General features: G+C 35.7%; 29 pseudogenes; all 29 read left to right on the plus strand.

Annotated features, from left to right (window-relative positions):
- The first annotated feature begins 359 nt into the window (after positions 1 to 359).
- LOC120142551 lies at positions 360 to 478 on the plus strand (annotated as a pseudogene).
- Positions 479 to 1232: 754 nt separating this feature from the next.
- LOC120142494 lies at positions 1233 to 1351 on the plus strand (annotated as a pseudogene).
- Positions 1352 to 1532: 181 nt separating this feature from the next.
- On the plus strand, positions 1533 to 1651 carry LOC120142535 (annotated as a pseudogene).
- Positions 1652 to 1827: 176 nt separating this feature from the next.
- On the plus strand, positions 1828 to 1946 carry LOC120142518 (annotated as a pseudogene).
- A 173-nt stretch (positions 1947 to 2119) lies between these two features.
- On the plus strand, positions 2120 to 2238 carry LOC120142594 (annotated as a pseudogene).
- Positions 2239 to 2413: 175 nt separating this feature from the next.
- On the plus strand, positions 2414 to 2532 carry LOC120142506 (annotated as a pseudogene).
- A 175-nt stretch (positions 2533 to 2707) lies between these two features.
- On the plus strand, positions 2708 to 2826 carry LOC120142520 (annotated as a pseudogene).
- A 471-nt stretch (positions 2827 to 3297) lies between these two features.
- On the plus strand, positions 3298 to 3416 carry LOC120142493 (annotated as a pseudogene).
- Positions 3417 to 3590: 174 nt separating this feature from the next.
- Positions 3591 to 3708, plus strand: LOC120142558 (annotated as a pseudogene).
- A 169-nt stretch (positions 3709 to 3877) lies between these two features.
- LOC120142571 lies at positions 3878 to 3996 on the plus strand (annotated as a pseudogene).
- A 1060-nt stretch (positions 3997 to 5056) lies between these two features.
- Positions 5057 to 5175, plus strand: LOC120142596 (annotated as a pseudogene).
- Positions 5176 to 5349: 174 nt separating this feature from the next.
- On the plus strand, positions 5350 to 5468 carry LOC120142589 (annotated as a pseudogene).
- Positions 5469 to 5646: 178 nt separating this feature from the next.
- LOC120142477 lies at positions 5647 to 5765 on the plus strand (annotated as a pseudogene).
- Positions 5766 to 6871: 1106 nt separating this feature from the next.
- Positions 6872 to 6990, plus strand: LOC120142474 (annotated as a pseudogene).
- A 759-nt stretch (positions 6991 to 7749) lies between these two features.
- Positions 7750 to 7868, plus strand: LOC120142491 (annotated as a pseudogene).
- A 1291-nt stretch (positions 7869 to 9159) lies between these two features.
- On the plus strand, positions 9160 to 9278 carry LOC120142575 (annotated as a pseudogene).
- A 729-nt stretch (positions 9279 to 10007) lies between these two features.
- LOC120142580 lies at positions 10008 to 10126 on the plus strand (annotated as a pseudogene).
- Positions 10127 to 10588: 462 nt separating this feature from the next.
- Positions 10589 to 10707, plus strand: LOC120142569 (annotated as a pseudogene).
- Positions 10708 to 10883: 176 nt separating this feature from the next.
- LOC120142500 lies at positions 10884 to 11002 on the plus strand (annotated as a pseudogene).
- Positions 11003 to 11184: 182 nt separating this feature from the next.
- LOC120142533 lies at positions 11185 to 11303 on the plus strand (annotated as a pseudogene).
- Positions 11304 to 11479: 176 nt separating this feature from the next.
- LOC120142566 lies at positions 11480 to 11598 on the plus strand (annotated as a pseudogene).
- Positions 11599 to 11773: 175 nt separating this feature from the next.
- On the plus strand, positions 11774 to 11892 carry LOC120142587 (annotated as a pseudogene).
- An 898-nt stretch (positions 11893 to 12790) lies between these two features.
- Positions 12791 to 12909, plus strand: LOC120142611 (annotated as a pseudogene).
- Positions 12910 to 14531: 1622 nt separating this feature from the next.
- LOC120142579 lies at positions 14532 to 14650 on the plus strand (annotated as a pseudogene).
- Positions 14651 to 14823: 173 nt separating this feature from the next.
- LOC120142568 lies at positions 14824 to 14942 on the plus strand (annotated as a pseudogene).
- Positions 14943 to 15118: 176 nt separating this feature from the next.
- On the plus strand, positions 15119 to 15237 carry LOC120142582 (annotated as a pseudogene).
- A 761-nt stretch (positions 15238 to 15998) lies between these two features.
- LOC120142531 lies at positions 15999 to 16117 on the plus strand (annotated as a pseudogene).
- A 760-nt stretch (positions 16118 to 16877) lies between these two features.
- Positions 16878 to 16996, plus strand: LOC120142584 (annotated as a pseudogene).
- A 1033-nt stretch (positions 16997 to 18029) lies between these two features.
- On the plus strand, positions 18030 to 18148 carry LOC120142529 (annotated as a pseudogene).
- The last annotated feature ends 394 nt before the right edge of the window (positions 18149 to 18542 follow it).

Genomic DNA, 18542 nt, shown 5'->3' on the forward strand with positions numbered 1-18542 from the left:
AAGAACAAACACATTTCACACTCATTGCCATGTAAATGGTAAAGTGTATATTGTAGCTATTGACGGAGGAAGTTGTATAAACATTGCAAGCACATACATGGTCAACAAATTGGGGCTTTCAACAATTAAACACATCAGAACTCCGGAGTGAAGCGTGCTTAGGCGAGAATAGTACTAGGTACCCCTATTATTTCAAAATTTTATACTTTATTTGAGTATTTGGAATTTTTTTTAAAAGAACCGGGTTAGAACGAGCGAAAAAAGAGTTTTGGATAACAAAATTAAATATTTTAGGATTTGTCGAAAGAAAATGGTTACATGGAGAAGCATTTAAATAAATTAAGGGTGCAAGACATGATGTGTGCGATCATACGAGCACTAATGCACCGGATCCCATCAGAACTCCATAGTGAAGTGTGCTTGGGCGACAGTAGTACTAGGATAGGTGACCTCCAGGGAAGTCCTCGTGTTGTTCCCTATTTTTTCTTTAAGAATTTATGCGTTATCTTAAATTTTGGTTTTTTTTAGAAGAGACGAGGTGAAAGGAGCGTGAAAGGATTCGGGAATTGTAAAATAAAATAGTTTAAGGGTTAGTCAGAAGAAACTAGTTACACGGAGAAACGTTTAAATTAATTCTTGGCGCAAGACATAATGAATGCGATCATACAAACACTAATGTACCGGATCCTATCAGATCTCCGCAGTCAACCGTTATTGGTTGAGAGTAGTAATAGGATGGGTGACCTTCTGGGAAGTCTTCGTGTTGCTCCCATTTTTTAAAAATTTATATATTATCTTGATTTTTTGTTTTTTTTTTCATTCGGGTTGGAATGAGATGTAAAATGTCAGGGATCACTAAATTAAATGTTTAAGTATTAGTTAGAAGAAAAAGATTACATGGAGAAGCGTTTAAATAAATTAAGGGCGTAAGACATGATGGGTGAGATCATACCAGTACTAATGCACCAAATCTCATTATAACTTCGCAGTGAACTGTGCTTTGGTTAGAGTAGTACTAGGATGGGTGACGTCTATGGAAGTTATAATGTTACACCCTTCTTTTCAAAATTATATAATTTACCTTAATATTTAGTGTTGTTTTCTTTAAAAGGGTTAGGGTGGAACAAGTGAGAAAGGAGTCTGGGATCACAAAATTAAATATTTTAAGGATTGGTGTAAAAAAATGGCTATATGAAGAAGCAGTTAAATAAATAAAGGGTGCAACACATGATGTGTGTGATCATACGAGCACTAATGCACTGAATCCCATCAGAACTTTATAGTGAAGTTTGCTTGTGCGAGAGTAGTACTAGGATGGGTGACCTCCTGGGATGTCCTCAAGTTGTACCCCACTTTATTTTCCAATTTTTATACATTATCTTAATTTTTGGTGTTGTATTTTTTTTAAAGAGCCGAGGTGGAATGACCGAGAAAAGAGCCAATAATCGTAAAATTAGATAGTTTAAGCATTAGTCGGTAGAAAATGGTTACATGGATAAGCGTTTAAATAAATTAAGGGTGCAAGACATGATAGGTGCAATCATACGAGCACTAATCCACCGGATCCCATCAGAACTCTGTAGTGGAGCGTATTTAGGTGATAGTAGTACTAGGATGTGTGACCTCTTGGAAAGCCCTTGTATTGCACCCCTTTTTTTTACAAATCTTATAGTTTATTCTAATTTTTGGTAATGTTTTTTAATATACTCGGTTTGGATCGAGTGGACAAGGAGTCGGTGATCGTAAAACTAAATAATTTAAAAAATATTTGAAAGGAAATGGTTATATACAACAACATTTAAATAAATTAAGGGCACAATATATGATGGGTGCAATCATACTAGAACTAATGCATTGGATCTCATCAGAACTCCGCAGTAATGTGTGCATGGGCAAGAGTAGTTCAAGGATGGGTGACCTCCCAGGAAGTCTTCGTGTTACACCCCTATTATTTCAAAATTTTATACTTTATCTGAGTATTTGGAGTTGTTTTTTTAGGAGGCATGGTGGAACGAGCGGAAAAAGAGCCTTGGATCAAAACATTACATATTTTAGGATTAGTCAGAAAAAATGGTTAAATGGAGAAGCGTTTAAATAAATTAAGGGCATAAGGCATGATGTGTGTAATCATAAGAGCACTAATGCGTTGGATCCCATCAGAACTCCATAGTGAAGTGTGCTTGGGAGAGAGTAGTACTAGGATGGGTGGCCTCCTCGGAAGTCCTCGTGTTACATCCCTATTTTCTCAAAATTCTATACCTTATCTTAATTTGTTTCTTGTTTGTTTAAAAGAGATGAGGTAGAACGACTGGGAAAAGTGTCGGGATCACAAAATTAAATATTTTAAGGATTACTCGGAATAAAATTGTTACATGGAGCAGTGTTTAAATAAATAAATGGCACCATACATGATGGGTTCAATCATATCAACACTAATGCACCAGATCCCATCAGAACTTCGCAGTGAAGCATGCTTGGGCGAGAGTAGTTTTATGATGGGTGACCTCCTGGGATGTCCTAGTGTTGCACCTTTTCTTTCAAAATTTTATATTTTAACTTTATTTTTTGTGTTGTTTTCTTTAAAATAGTAGGGTTGGAACAAGTAAGACAAGAGTCGAGGATTGAAAACTAAAAATTTTAATTATTAGTTGGAAGAAAATGGATACACGGAGAAGTGTTTTAAAAAATTAAGGGTGGCAGACATAATGGGTGCTATCACACCAGAATTAATTCACCGGATCCCATTAGAATTTTGCAGTTAAGCATGCCTGGGTGAGAGTAGTACTAGGATTGGCGACCTCTTGGAAAGTCCTCGTGTTGTGCACCTCTTTTTCAAAACTTTGTACTTTATCATAATTTTTGGTGTTGTTTTTTTTAAAGACACGGGGTGGAACGAGCGATAAAAGAGTTTGGGATCAAAAAATTTAATATTTTAAGGATTAGTCAGAAGAAAATGATTACTTGGAGAAGTGTTTAAATAAATTAAGCGGGCAAGACATGATAAGTGCGATCATACAACACAAATACATCGGATCCTATCATAACTTTGTAATTAAGCGTGCTTGCGCGAGAGAATTACTAGGATGGGTGACCTCTCCGAAATTCCTTGTGTTGCATCCCTTTTTTTTCAAAATTCTATATTTATCTTTATTTTGGTGTTCTTTTTTTCAAAAGAGCTGGGGTGGAACGAGCTGGAAAAAGAGTCAGGGATCGTAAAATTAAATATTTTAAGGATTAGTCGGAAGAAATTGGTTACATGGAGAAGCATTTAAATAAATTAAGGGTACAAGACATGATGGGTGCGATCATACGAGCTCTAATGCACCGGATCCCATCAGAACTCCGTAGTGAAGCGTATTTAGGCGAGAGTATTACTCAGATACGTGATCTCCTGGAAAGCCCTTGTATTGCATGCTTTTTTTTCAAATCTTATATTTTATTTTAATTTTTGGTATTATTTTTTAATATACTCGGTGTGGATCGAGTGGAAAATGAGTTGAGGATCGTAAAACTAAATATTTTACAAATTAGTCAAAAGAAAATGGTTAAATGGATAAGCGTTTTAATAAATTAAGGGATCAAGACATGATATGTGTGATCATTCGAGAACTAAAGCACCAGATCCCATTAGAACTCCCTAGTGAAGTGTGCTTGGACGAGAGTAATACTAGGATGGTGACCTCCTAGGAAGTCCTCGTGTTGCTTCCCTATTTTTTTAAAATTTTATCCTTATCTTAATTTTTGTTTTTTTAAAGAGACGAGGTGGAACGAGCAGAAAAAGTGGCAGGGATCACAAAATTAATTATTTTAGGGATTAGTCAGAAGAAAATTGTTACATGGAGCACTGTTTAAATAAATTAAGGGCACAATACATGATGGGTTCAATTATAGTAGCACTAATGCACCGGATCCCATCAGAACTTTGCTTTGAAGCGTGCTTGGGCGAGAGTAGTATTATGATGGGTGACCTCCTTAAATATCATCGTGTTGCACCTTTTTTTTCAAAATTTTATCTTTTAAATTTGTTGGTGTTGTATTCTTTAAAAGAGTTTGGTTGAAACAAGCAGGACAAGAGTAGAGGAATGAAAACTAAATATTTTAAAAGAGTTGATTTGGTGTTCTTTCAAACAGGGAGGAGCGTTTAAGAAAAATAATGGTGACAAACATAATGGGAGTTATCACACAAGAACTAATTCACCGGATCCCATTAGAATTTTGCAGTTAAGAATGTTAGGGTGAGAGTAGTACTAGGATTGGCGACTGCTTGGAAAGTCCTCGTATTGTGCACCTCTTTTTTCGAAACTCTATACTTTATCATAATTTTTGGTGCCATTTTTTTTATAAATAATCAGGGTGGAACGAGTGATAAAAGAGTCTGGGATCTAAAAATTAAATATTTTAAAGATTATTCGGAAGAAAATGGTTACATAGAGAAGCATTTAAATAATTTAAGGGCGCAAGACATGATAGGTGCGATCATACCAAAACAAATGCACCGGATCCTATCAGAACTTTTCAATTAAGCGTGATTGGCGAGAGGATTACTAGGATAGGTGACCTCTTCTAAAGTCCTTGTGTTGCATCCCTCTTTTTTCAAAATTTTATAGTTTATCTTAATATTTGATGTTCTTTTCTTCAAAAGAGTCGGGGTGGAATTAGTTGAAAAAGAGTCAGGGATCGTAAAATTAAATATTTTATGGATTAGTCGAAAGAAAATGGTTAAATGGAGAAGTGTTTAAATAAATTATGGGTGCAAGACATGATGTGTGTGACCATACGAGTGCAAATGCACCGAATCCCATCAGAACTCCGTAGTAAAGCGTGTTTAGGAGATAGTAGTTCTAGGTTGGGTGACCTCATGGAAAGCTCTTCTATTGCACCTTTTTTTTTCAAATCTTATATATTATTTTAATTTTTGGTATTTGTTTTATTAGACTCAGTGTGGATTGAGTAGAAACGGAGTCGAGGATCATAAAACTAAATATTTTACGGAATAGTCAAAATAAAATGGTTATAAAGAGAAACATTTAAATAAATTAAGGGCACAAGACATGATGGGTGCAACCAAACTAGTACTAATGCATCAGATCTCATTAGAACTCCGCAGTGAAGTGTGCTTGGGTGAGAGTAGTACTAAGATGGGTGACCTCCAGGGAAGTCTTCGTGTTGCACCCCTATTATTTAAAACTTTTATACTTTATCTGAGTATTTGGAGTTGTTTTTTTTAAAGAGTCGGGGTGGAACGATTGGAAAAAGTGCCTTGGATCACAAAATTCAATATTTTAGGATTAGTCGAAAGAAAATAGTTTAATGGAGAACGTTAAATAAATTAAGGGCACAAGGCATGACGTGTGTGATCATACGAGCACTAATGCACCGGATCCCTTCAGAACTCCATAGTGAAGTGTGCTTGGGAGAGAGTAGTACTAGGATGGATGACCTACTAAGAAGTCCTCGTGTTTCATCCCTTTTTTTTTGAAAATTTATAACTTATCTTAATTTTTGTTTTTTTGTTTTTTTTAATAGACGAGGTGGAACGAGCGGGAAAAGTGTCAAGGATCGTAAAATTAACTATTTTAAGGATTACTTGGAAGAAAATAGTTACATGGAGCAGTGTTTAAATAAATTAAGGGCACAATACATGATGGGTTCAATCATACCAGCACTAATGCACCGGATCACATCAGAACTTCGCAGCGAATCGTGCTTTGGTGAGAGTAGTTTTATGATGGGTGACCTCCTGGGATGTCCTTGTGTTGCACCCTTTTTTCAAAATTTCAAATTTTAACTTTATTATTGGCGTTGTTTTCTTTAAAAGAGATGGGTTGGAACAAGCAGAACAGGAATCGAGGTTCGAAAACTATATATTTCAATGATTAGTTGGAAGAAAATGGATACACGGAGAATCGTTTAAAAATATTAAGGGTGACAGCTTGATTGGTGACCTCTTTGAAAGTTCTCGTGTTGTGCACCTTTTTTTCGAAACTTTATACTTTATCATAATTTTTGGTGTTGTTTTTTAAAGACTCAGAGTGGAACAAGCCATAAAAATGTCGGGGATCAAAAATTATATATTTTAAGGATTAGTCGGAAGAAAATGGTAACATGGAAACCGTTTAAATAAATTAAGGGCGCAAGACAAGATAGGTGCGATCATACTAGTACAAATGCATCGGATCCTATCAGAACATTGATATTAAACTTGCATGGGAGAGACAATTACTAGGATGGGTGACCTCTTTGAAAGTCCTTGTGTTTATCCCTATTGTTTTTCAAAATTTTATACTTTATCTTTATCTTTGGTGTTCTTTTTTTTCAAAAGAGCCAGGGAGAATTAGCCTGAAAAGAGTCAGGAATCGTAAAATTAAATATTTTAAGGATTAGTTGGAAGCAAATAGTTACACGGATAAGCTTTAAATATATTAAGGGTGCAAGACATGATAAGTGCGATCATACGAGCACTAATGCACCGAATCCCATCAGAACTCTATAGTGAAGTGTGTTTAGGTGATAGTATTAATGTATTTTTAATAGAATTAACGTGGATCGAGTGGAAAAGGGGTTGGGGATCGCAAAACTAAATATTTTATGAATTAGTAGAAAGAAAATGGTTAAATGGAACAACATTTAAATAAATTAAGGGCACAATACATTATGGGTGTGATCATACTTGTACTAATGCATCGGATCTCATCAGAACTCCGGAGTAGTACTAAGATGGATGACCTCCTGGTAATGTATTTATCTGAGTATTTGGAATTGTTTATTTGAAGACCCGAGGTGGAACGAGTGGAAAAAAGTCTTGGATCACAAAATTAAATATTTTAGGATTAGTCAAAAGAAAATGGTTATATGGAGAAGCGTTTAAATATTTTAGGATCAGACGAGCACTAATGCTTCGGATCCCATCAGAACTCCATAGTTAAGTGTGCTTAGGCAAGAGTAGTACTAGGATGGGTGACCTCCTTCGAAGTCCTCGTGTTGTTCCCTCTTTTTTTGAAAAATTTATGCATTCTTTTAATTTTTGGTGTTGTTTTTTTATAAGATACGAGGTGGAAAGACCATGAAAGGAGTCGGGGATCGTAAAATAAAATAGTTTAAGGGTTATTTAGAAGAAACTGGTTACATGGAGAAGCGTTTAAATTAATTCGTAATGCAAGACATAAAGAATGCGATCATACAAACACTAATGCACTTCCTATGAGATTTCCGCAATCAACCGTTATTGGGTGAGAGTAGTACTAGGATGGGTGGCCTTCTTGGAAGTTCTCATGTTGCACCCATTTTTTAAAAAACTTATATATTATCTTAACTTTTTGTGTTGTTTTTTTTCATTCGGGGTGGAACGAGATGGAAAAAAGCCAGGGATCGCTAAATTAAATGTTTTAAGTATTAGTTAGAAGAAAATGATTACATGGAGAAACGTTTAAGCAAATTAAGGGCGTAAAACATGATGGGTGAGATCATACCAGTACTAATGCACCAAATCTCTTTAGAACTTTGCAGTGAGTTGTGCTTTGGCGAGAGTAGCAGTAGGATGGGTGACGTCCTGGGAAGTTATAATGTTACACCCTTTTTTCCAAAATTATATACTTTATCTTAATATTTAGTGTTGTTTTCTTTAAAAGGGTTGGGGTGGAACGAGCAAGAAAGGATAATGGGTTCTCAAAATTAAATATTTTAAGGATTTGTGTAAAGAAAATGGCTACATGAAGAAGCAGTTAAATAAATTAAGGCGCAAGACATGATGTGTGCGATCATACGAGCACTAATGCACCAAATCCCATCAGAACTTTATAGTGAAGTGTGTTTGTGCGAGATTAGCACTAGGATGGGTGACTTCCTGGGAAGTCCTCATGTTGTATCCCACTTTATTTTTTAATTTTTATACATTATCTTAATTTTTGGTGTTGTATTTTTTTAAAAGAGCTGAGGTGGAATGACCGAGAAAAGAGCCAATGATCATGAAATTAAATAGTTTAGGGATTAGTCAAAGGAAAATGCTGAGACGGAGAAGCGTTTAAACGAATTAGTGACGCAAGACATGGTGGGTGCGATCATACTAGCACTAATGCACTGGATCCCATCAGAACTCTGTAGTCAACCATAATTCGGCGAGAGTAACACTAGGATGACCCTCTAGGAAGTCCTCGTGTTTCTCCCCTTTTATTTTTGGAAATTTATATATTATCTTAATTTTTGTGTTTTTTTTTCATTCGGGATGGAATAAAAGGGAAATGATCCGGGGACCGCTAAATTAAATGTTTAAAGGATTAGTTGGAAGAAAATTGTTTCATGGGGAAGCATTTAAATAAACTAAGGATGCAGAACATGTTGGGTGTGATTATACCAACACTAATGCACCGAATCCTATCAAAACTGTTCAATTAAGCGTGCTTGGGGGAGAGTAGTACTAGGATTAGTGACCTCTTCGGAAGTTCTCGTGTTGCACCCTTTTTTTTGAAATTTTATGCTTTATCTTATTTTTTATTTTTATGTTTCGAGGTTGAATGAGTGGTAAAAGAGTTGGGGATCACAAAATTAAAAGTTTAAGTAAATTAAGGGCACCAGACATGATAGGTGCGATCATACGAGAACTAATGCACCAGATCCCATCAGAACTCTATAGTAAAGCAAGCTTGGGCGATATTAGTAGTAGAATAGGGGATCTCTTGGCAAGTCCTCCTGTTGCACTCCTTTTTTTTTACTTTATCTTAATATTTGGTGTTGTTTTTTAAAATATCTGTAGTGTAACGAGTGGGAAAAGAGCTTGGGATCACAAAATTAAATATTTTAAGGATTAGCCAAAAGAAAATGGTTACATGGAGAAGCGTTTAAATAAACTAAGGGCTCAAGACATGATGCGTGCAATCATACGAGCACTAATGCACCAGATCCCCTCAGAACTCTGTAGTAAGGTGTGGTTGGGAGAGAGTAGTACTAGGACGGGTGATATCCTAGTAAGTCCTCGTGATACATCCCTATTTTTTCAAAATTCTATACCTTATCTTAATTTTTGTTTTTTGTTTATTTAAAAGAGACGAGGTGGAATGACAACGAAAAGTGTCGGGATCGAAAAATTAAATATTTTAAGGATTACTCGGAAGAAAGTTTTTAAATGGAGCAGTGTTTAAATCAATTAATGGCACCATACATGATGGGTACAATCATACCAGCACTAATGCACCGGATCCCATCAGAACTTTGCAGTGAAGCGTGCTTGGCCGAGAGTAGTTTTATGATGGGTGACCTCCTGGGATGTCTTTGGGTTGCACCCTCATTTTTTGAAATTTATATATTATCTTAATTTTTTGTGTTGTTTTTTAATTCGAGGTGGAACAATAGTGACAATAGTCGGGGATCACTAAATTAAATGTTTTAAGGATTAGTCGGAAGAAAATGGTTACATGGAGAAGCGTTTAAATAAATTAAGGGTGCAATACATGATAGGTTTGACCATAGGGGCACTAATGGACCGGATCCCATCAAAACTCCGTAGTGAAACGTGTTTAGGCGAGAGTAGTAGTAGGATGGGTGACCTCGTTGAAAGCCCTTGTATTGCACCCCTATTTTTTTCAAATCTTATATTTTATTTTAATTTTTGGTAATGTTATTTTAATAGACTCAGCATGGTTCGAGTGGAAAAGGAGCTAGGGATCGCAAAAGTAAATATTTTACAAATTAGTGGAAAGAAAATGGTAAAATGGAACAACATTTGAATAAATTAAGGGCACAAGACATAATGGGTGTGATCATACTAGTACTAATGCATCGGATCTCATCACAACTCCAGAGTAAAGCGTGCTTAGGCGAGAGTAGTACTAGGCACCCTATTATTTCAAAATTTTATACTTTATTTGGATATTTGGAATTGTTTTTTTAATAGAGTCGGGTTAGAACGAGCGAAAAAAGAGACTTGGATCACAAAATTAAATATTTTAGGATTTGTCGAAAGAAAATGGTTACATGGAGAAGCATTTAAATAAATTAAGGGTGCAAGACATGATGTGTGCGATCATACGAGCACTAATGCATCGGATCCCATCAGAACTCCATAGTGAAGTGTGCTTGGGCGAGAGTAGTACTAGGATGGGTAACCTCCAAGGAAGTCCTCATGTTGTTCCCTTTTTTTCATTAAGAATTTATGCGTTATCTTAAATTTTGGTGTTTTTTTTAGAAGAGACGAGGTGAAAGGAGCGTGAAAGGAGTCGGGATTACATAATAAAATAGTTTAAGGGTAAGGCAGAAGAAACTGGTTACACGGAGAAGCGTTTAAATTAATTCTTGGCGCAAGACATAATGAATGCGATCATAGAAACACTAATGTACCGGATCCTACCAGATCTCCGCAGTCAATCGTAATTGGGTGAGAGTAGTAATAGGATGGGTGGCCTTCTGGGAATTCCTCGTGTTGCTCCCATTTTTTTTTAAAATTTATATATTATCTTAATTTTTTGTGTTTTTTTTCATTCGGGGTGGAATGAGATGTAAAATGTCAAGGATCACTAAATTAAATGTTTAAGTATTAGTTAGAAGAAAATGATTACATGGAGAAGCGTTTAAATAAATTAAGGGCGTAAGACATAATGGCTGAGATCATACCAGTACTAATGTACCAGATCTCATTAGAACTTCGTAGTGAACTGTGCTTTGGTTAGAGTAGTACTAGGATGGGTGACGTCCTTGGAAGTTATAATGTTACACCCTTCTTTTCAAAATTATATACTTTATCCTAATATTTAGTGTTGTTTTCTTTAAAAGGGTTGGGGTGGAACGAGCGAGAAAGGAGTCTCGGATCACAAAATTAAATATTTTAAGGATTGGTGTAAAGAAAATGGCTACATGAAGAAGCATTTAAATAAATTAAGGGTGCAAGACAAGATGTGTGTGATCATACGAGTACTAATGCACCGAATCCCATCAGAACTTTATAGTGAAGTGTGCTTGTGCGAGAGTAGTACTAGGATAGGTGACCTCCTGGGATGTCCTCATGTTGTACCCTACTTTATTTTTTGAATTTTTATACATTATCTTAATTTTTGGTGTTGTATTTTTTTGAAAGAGCTGAGGTGGAATGACCGAGAAAAGAGCCAATGATTGTAAAATTAAATAGTTTAAGGATTAGTTGGAAGAAAATGGTTACATGGATAAGCGTTTAAATAAATTAAGGGTGCAAGACATGATAGGTGCAATCATACGAGTACTAATGCACCGAATCCCATCAGAACTCCGTAGTGGAGCGTATTTAGGCGATAGTAGTACTAGGATGTGTGACCTCTTGGAAAGCCCTTTTATTGCACCCCTCTTTTTTACAAATCTTATATTTTATTCTAATTTTTGGTAATGGTTTTTTAATAGACTCTGTGTGGATCGAGTGGACAAAGAGTCGGGGATCGTAAAACTAAATATTTACGAATTATTTGAAAGGAAATGGTTACATAGAGCAGCATTTAAATAAATTAAGGGCACAATACATGATGGGTGCAATCATACTAGAACTAATGCATTGGATCTCATTAGAACTCCGTAGTAATGTGTGCATGGGAAAGAGTAGTTCAAGGATGGGTGACCTCCCAGGAAGTCTTTATGTTACACCCCTATTATTTCAAAATTTTATACTTTATCTGAGTATTTGGAGTTGTTTTTTTAAGAGGCATGGTGGAACGAGCAGAAAAATAGCCTTGGATCAAAAAATTAAATATTTTAGGATTAGTCGGAAAAAAAATGGTTAAATGGAGAACTTTTTAAATAAATTAAGGGCGTAAGGCAAGATGTGTGTAATCATAAGAGCACTAATTCATCGGATCCCATCAGAACTCCATAGTGAAGTGTGCTTGGGAGAGAGTAGTACTAGGATGGGTGGCCTCCTGGGAAGTCCTCGTGTTACATCCCTATTTTTTCAAAATTCTATACCTTATCTTAATTTTTGTCTTGTTTGTTTAAAAGAGATGAGGTGGAACGACTGGGAAAAGTGTCGGGATCGCAAAATTAAATATTTTAAGGATTACTCGGAATAAATTTTTTTCATGGAGCAGTGTTTAAATAAATTAATGGCACCATATATGATGGGTTCAATCATACCAACACTAATGCACCAGATCCCATCAGAACTTCGCAGTGAAGCGTGCTTGTGCGAGAGTAGTTTTATGATGGGTGACCTCCTGGGAGAAGTGTTTAAAAAAATTAAGGGTGGCAGACATAATGGGTGCTATCACACCAGAACTAATTCACCGGATCCCATTAGAATTTTGCAGTTAATCATGCCTGGGTGAGAGTAGTACTAGGATTGGCGACCTCTTGGAGAGTCCTCGTGTTGTGCACCCCTTTTTCAAAACTTTGTACTTTATCATAATTTTTGGTGTTGTTTTTTTAAAGAGTCGGGGTGGAACGAGCGATAAAAGATTTGGGGATCAAAAAATTAAATATTTTAAGGATTAGTCAGAAGAAAATGGTTACTTGGAGAAGTGTTTAAATAAATTAAGGGCGCAAGACATGATAGGTGCAATCATACAACACAAATTCATCGGATCCTATCATAACTTTGCAAGTAAGCGTGCTTGCGCGAGAGAATTACTAGAATGGGTGACCTCTTCGAAAGTCCTTGTGTTGCATCCATTTTTTTCAAAATTCTATATTTATCTTTATTTTGGTGTTCTTTTTTTCAAAAGAGCCGGGGTGGAACGAGCTGGAAATGAGTCAAGGATCGTAAAATTAAATATTTTAAGGATTAGTCGGAAGAAATTGGTTACATGGAGAAGCATTTAAATTAATTAAGGGTGCAAGACATGATGGGTGCGATCATACGAGCACTAATGCATCGGATCCCATCATAACTCCGTAGTAAAGCGTGTTTAGGCGAGAGTAGTACTCGGATACGTGACCTCCTGGAAAGCCCTTGTATTGCATCCTTTTTTTCAAATCTTATATTTTATTTTAATTTTTGGAATTGTTTTTTAATATACTCGGTGTGGATCGAGCGGAAAAGGATTTGAGGATCGCAAAACTAAATATTTTACGAATTAGTCAAAAGAAAATGGTTAAATGGAGAAGCGTTTAAATAAATTAAGGGATCAAGACATGATATGTGTGATCATTCGAGAATTAAAGCACCGGATCCCATCAGAACTCCCTAGTGAAGTGTGCTTGGGTGAAAGTAATACTAGGATAGTGACCTCCTGGGAAGTCCTCGTGTTGCTTCCCTATTTTTTCAAAATTTTATCCTTATCTTAATTTTTGTTCTTTTTAAAAGAGGCGAGGTGGAACGAGCGGAAAAAGTGTCGGGGATCACAAAATTAATTATTTTAGGGATTAGTAAGAAGAAAATTGTTACATGGAGCACTGTTTAAATAAATTAAGGACACAATACATGATGGGTTCAATCATAGTAGCACTAATGCAGCGGATCCCATCAAAACTTTGTTGTTAAGCGTGCTTGGGTGAGAGTAGTATTATTGTGGGTGATCTCCTTAAATGTCATCGTGTTGCACCTTTTTTTTCCAAAATTCTATCTTTTAAATTTTTTGGTGTTGTATTCTTTAAAATAGTTGGGTTGGAACAAGCAGGACATGAGTAGAGGATTGAAAACTAAATATTTTAATGATTAGTTGGAAGAAAATGGATACAGGGAGGAGTGTTTAAGAAAAATAATGGTGACAGACATAATGGGAGCTATCACACAAGATCTAATTCACCGGATCCCATTAGAATTTTGCAGTTAAAAATGTTAGGGTGAGAGTTGTACTAGGATTAGAGACCGCTTGGAAAGTCCTCGCCTCTTTTTTCGAAACTCTATACTTTATCATAATTTTTGTTGTCGTTTTTTAAAGAATCAGGGTAGAACGAGTGATAAAAGAGTCTGAGATCTAAAAATTAAATATTTTAATGATTATTCAGAAGAAAATGGTTACATAGAGAAGCATTTAAATAATTTAAGGGCGCAAGACATGATAGGTGCGATCATACCAACACAAATGCATCAGATCCTATCAGAACTTTTTAATTAAGCGTTCTTGACGAAAGAATTACTAGGATAGGTGACCTCTTCGAAAGTCCTTATGTTGCATCCCTCTTTTTCAAAATTTTATAGTTTGTCTTAATATTTGGTGCACTTTTCACCAAAAGAGTCAGGGTGGAATGAGTCGAAAATTAGTCAGGGATCGTAAAATTAAATATTTATGGATTAGTCGGAAGAAAATGGTTAAATGAAGAAGTGTTTAAATAAATTAAGGGTGCAAGACATGATGTATGTGGCCATACGAGCGCAAATGCACTGAATCCCATCAGAACTCCGTAGTAAAGGGTGTTTAGGAGATAGTAGTTCTAAGATGGGTGACCTCCTGGAAAGCTCTTCTATTACCTCTTTTTTTTTCAAAACTTATATATTCTTTTAATTTTTGGTATTTGTTTTATTAGACTCAGTGTGGATCGAGTAGAAAAGGAGTTGGGGATCGTAAAACTAAATATTTTACGGAATAGTAAAAAAAAGGTTATACGGAGCAGCATTTAAATAAATTAAGGGCACAAGACATGATGGGTGCAATCAAACCAGTACTAATGCATTAAGTCTCATCAGAACTCCGCAGTGAAGTGTGCTTGGGTGAGAGTAGTACTAGGATGGGTGACCTCCCGGGAAGTCTTCGTGTTGCACCCCTATTATTTCAAAATTTTATACTTTATCTGAGTATTTGGAGTTATTTTTTTAAAGAGTCGGGGTTGAACGATTGGAAAAAGTGCCTTGGATCACAAAAAACAATATTTTAGTATTAGTCGAAAGAAAATGGTTTAATGGAGAACGTTAAATAAATTAAAGGCACAAGGCATGATGTTTGTGATCATACGAGCACTAATGCACCGGATCCCTTCAGCACTCTATAGTGAAGTTTGCTTAGGAGAGAGTAGTACTAGGATGGATGACCTACTAAGAAGTCCTCGTGTTCCATCCCTCTTTTTTTAAAATTTTATACCTTATCTTAATTTTTGTTTTTTGTTTTTTTAATAGACGAGGTGGAACGAGCGGGAAAAGTGTCAAGGATGATAAAATTAACTATTTTAAGGATTACTCAGAAGAAATTTTTTTCATGGAGTAGTGTTTAGATAAATTAAGGGCACAATACATGATGGGTTCAATCATACCAGCACTAATGCACCGGATCCCATCAGAACTTCGTAGCGAATTGTGCTTGGGTGAGAGTAGTTTTATGATGGGTGACCTCCTGGGATGTCCTTGTGTTGCACCCCTTTTTCAAAATTTTATATTTTAACTTTATTTTTGGCGTTGTTTTCTTTAAAAGAGATGGGTTGGAACAAGCAGAACATGAGTTGAGGATCGAAAACTATATATTTTAATGATTAGTTGGAAGAAAATAGATACACGGAGAAGCGTTTAAAAATATTAAGGGTGACATACATGATTGGTGACATCTTTGAAAGTCCTCGTGTTGTACACTTTTTTTTTCTAAAACTTTATACTTTATCATAATTTTTGGTGTTGTAAACCTTTTGAAAGTCCTCTTTGAAAGCCCTCTTTGAAAGTTCTCGTGACCACCTCGAAAGCCCTTGTATTGAACCCCTCTTTTTTTTCAAATCTTATATTTTATTTTGATTTTTAGTATTGTATTTTTAATAAACTCAGTGTGGATCGAGTGGAAAAGGGGTCGGGGATTGTAAAACTAAATATTTTACGAATTAGTAGAAAGAAAATGGTTAAATGGAACAATATTTAAATAAATTAAGGGCACAATATATTATGGGTGTGATCATACTAGTAATAATGCATCGGATATCATCAGAACTCCGGAGTAGTACTAAGATGGGTGACCTCTAGGGAATTCTTCATGTTGCACCCCTATTGTTTTAAAATTTTATAATTTATCTGAGTATTTGGAATTGTTTTTTTAAAGATCCGAGGTGGAACGAGTGGAAAAAAAGTATTGGATCACAAAATTAAATATTTTAGGATTAGTCGAAAGAAAATGGTTACATGGAGAAGCGTTTAAATATTTTAGGATTAGACGAGCACTAATGCATCGAATCCCATCAGAACTCCATAGTGAAGTGTGCTTAGGCAAGAGTAGTACTAGGATGGGTGACCTCCTTGGAAGTCCTCGTGTTGTTCCCTCGTTTTTTCAAAAAATTTATGCATTCTTTTAATTTTTGGTGTTGTTTTTTTAGAAGATACGAGGTAGAAAGACCATGAAAGGAGTCGGGGATCACAAAATAAAATAGTTTAAGGGTTATTTAGAAGAAACTGGTTACACGGAGAAGCATTTAAATTAATTCGTTGCGCAAGACATAATGAATGCAATCATACAAAGTCTAATTCACTTCCTATGAGATCTCCGCAGTCAACCGTTATTGGGTGAGAGTAGTACTAGGATGGGTGGCCTTCTAGGAAGTCCTCGTGTTGCACCCATTTTTTAAAAAATTATATATTATCTTAATTTTTTGTGTTATTTTTTTTTAATTCGGGGTGGAACGAGATGGAAAAAAGTTAGGGGTCGCTAAATTAAATGTTTTAAGTATTAGTTAGAAGAAAATGATTACATGGAGAAGCGTTTAAACAAATTAAAGGCGTAAAACATGATGGGTGAGATAATACCAGTACTAATGCACTAGATCTCTTTAGAACTTTGCAGTGAGTTGTGCTTTGGCGAGAGTAGTAGTAGGATGGGTGACGTCCTGGGAAGTTATAATGTTACACCCTTTTTTTCAAAATTATATACTTTATCTTAATATTTAGTGTTTTTTTCTTTAAACGGGTTGGGGTGGAACGAGCAAGAAAGGATACTGGGATATCAAAATTAAATATTTTAAGGATTCATGTAAAGAAAATGGCTACATGAAGAAGCAGTTAAATAAATTAAGGCGCAAGACATGATGTGTGCGATCATACGAGCACTAATGCACCAAATCCCATAAGAACTTTATAGTGAAGTGTGTATGTACGAGAGTAGTACTAGGATGGGTGACCTCCTGGGAAGTCCTCGTGTTGTACCTCACTTTATTTTTGAATTTTTATACATTATCTTAATTTTTGGTGTTGTATTTTTTAAAAAAGCTGAGGTGGAATGACTGAGAAAAGAGCCAATGATCGTGAAATTAAATAGTTTAAGGATTAGTCAAAGGAAAATGCTGAGACGAAGAAGCGTTTAAATGAATTAGTGACGCCAGACATGTTGGGTACGATCATACTTGCACTAATGTACTGGAACCCATCAGAACTCCGTAGTCAACCATAATTCGGCGGGAGTAACACTAGGATGACCTTCTGGGAAGTCCTCGTATTTCTCCACTCATTTTTAGAAATTTATATATTATCTTAATTTTTGTGTTTTTTCATTCGGGGTGGAATAAAAGGGAAATGATCCGGGGACCGCTAATTTAATTGTTTAAAGGATTAGTTGGAAGAAAATTGTTTCATGGAGAAGCATTTAAATAAGCTAAGGACGCAGAACATGCTGGGTGTGATCATACCAACACTAATGCACCGGATCCTATCAAAACTGTTTAATTAAGCTTGCTTGGGGGAGAGTAGTATTAGTGACCTCTTCGGAAGTTCTCGTGTTGCACCTTTTTTTTAAATTTTATGCTTTATCTTATTTTTGATTTTTAATGTTACGGGGTTGAATCAGTGGTAAAAGAGTTGGGGATCGCAAAATTAAAAGTTTAAAGGATTAGTCGGAAGAAAATGGTTACATGGTGAAGCGTTTAAGTAAATTAAGGGCACCAGGCATTATAGGTGCGATCATACGAGAACTAATGCACCAGATCCCATCAGTACTCCGTAGTAAAGCAAGCTTGGGCGATAGTAGTAGTAGAATGGGGGAGCTCTTGGCAAGTCCTCCTGTTGCACTCATTTTTTAAAAAATATTTTACTTTATCTTACTATTTGGTGTTGTTTTTTAAAAGATTCACGGTGTAATGAGTGGGAAAAAAGCTTGGGATCACAAAATTAAATATTTTAAGGATTAGCCGAAAGAAACTCGTTACATGGAGAAGTGTTTAAATAAATTAAGGGCGTAAGACATGATGCGTGCAATCATACGAGCACTAATGCACCAGATCCCCTCAGAACTCTGTAGTGAGGTGTGGTTGGGAGAGAGTAGTACTTGGATAGGTGACCTTCTAGGAAGTCCTCGTGTTACATCCCTATTTTTTCAAAATTATATACCTTATCTTAATTTTTATTTTTTGTTTATTTAAAAGAGACGAGGTGGAACGACAACGAAAAGTGTCAGGATCGCAAAATTAAATATTTTAAGGATTACTCTGAAGAAATTTTTTAAATGGAGCAGTGTTTAAATCAATTAATGGCACCATACATGATGGGTTCAATCATACCATCACTAATACACCGGATCCCATCAGAACTTTGTAGTGAAGCTTGCTTGGCCGAGAGTAGTGACAATAGTCGGGGATCACTAAATTATATGTTTTAAGGATTAGTCGAAAGAAAATGGATACATGGAGAAGCGTTTAAATAAATTAAGGGCGTAAGACATGATGGGTGTGATCATACTAGTACTAATGCACCAGATCTCATC

Source organism: Hibiscus syriacus, unplaced genomic scaffold (genome assembly GCF_006381635.1).
Source record: "Hibiscus syriacus cultivar Baekdansim isolate YM2019G1 unplaced genomic scaffold, ASM638163v2 tig00110830_pilon, whole genome shotgun sequence".
Taxonomy (NCBI): domain Eukaryota; kingdom Viridiplantae; phylum Streptophyta; class Magnoliopsida; order Malvales; family Malvaceae; genus Hibiscus; species Hibiscus syriacus.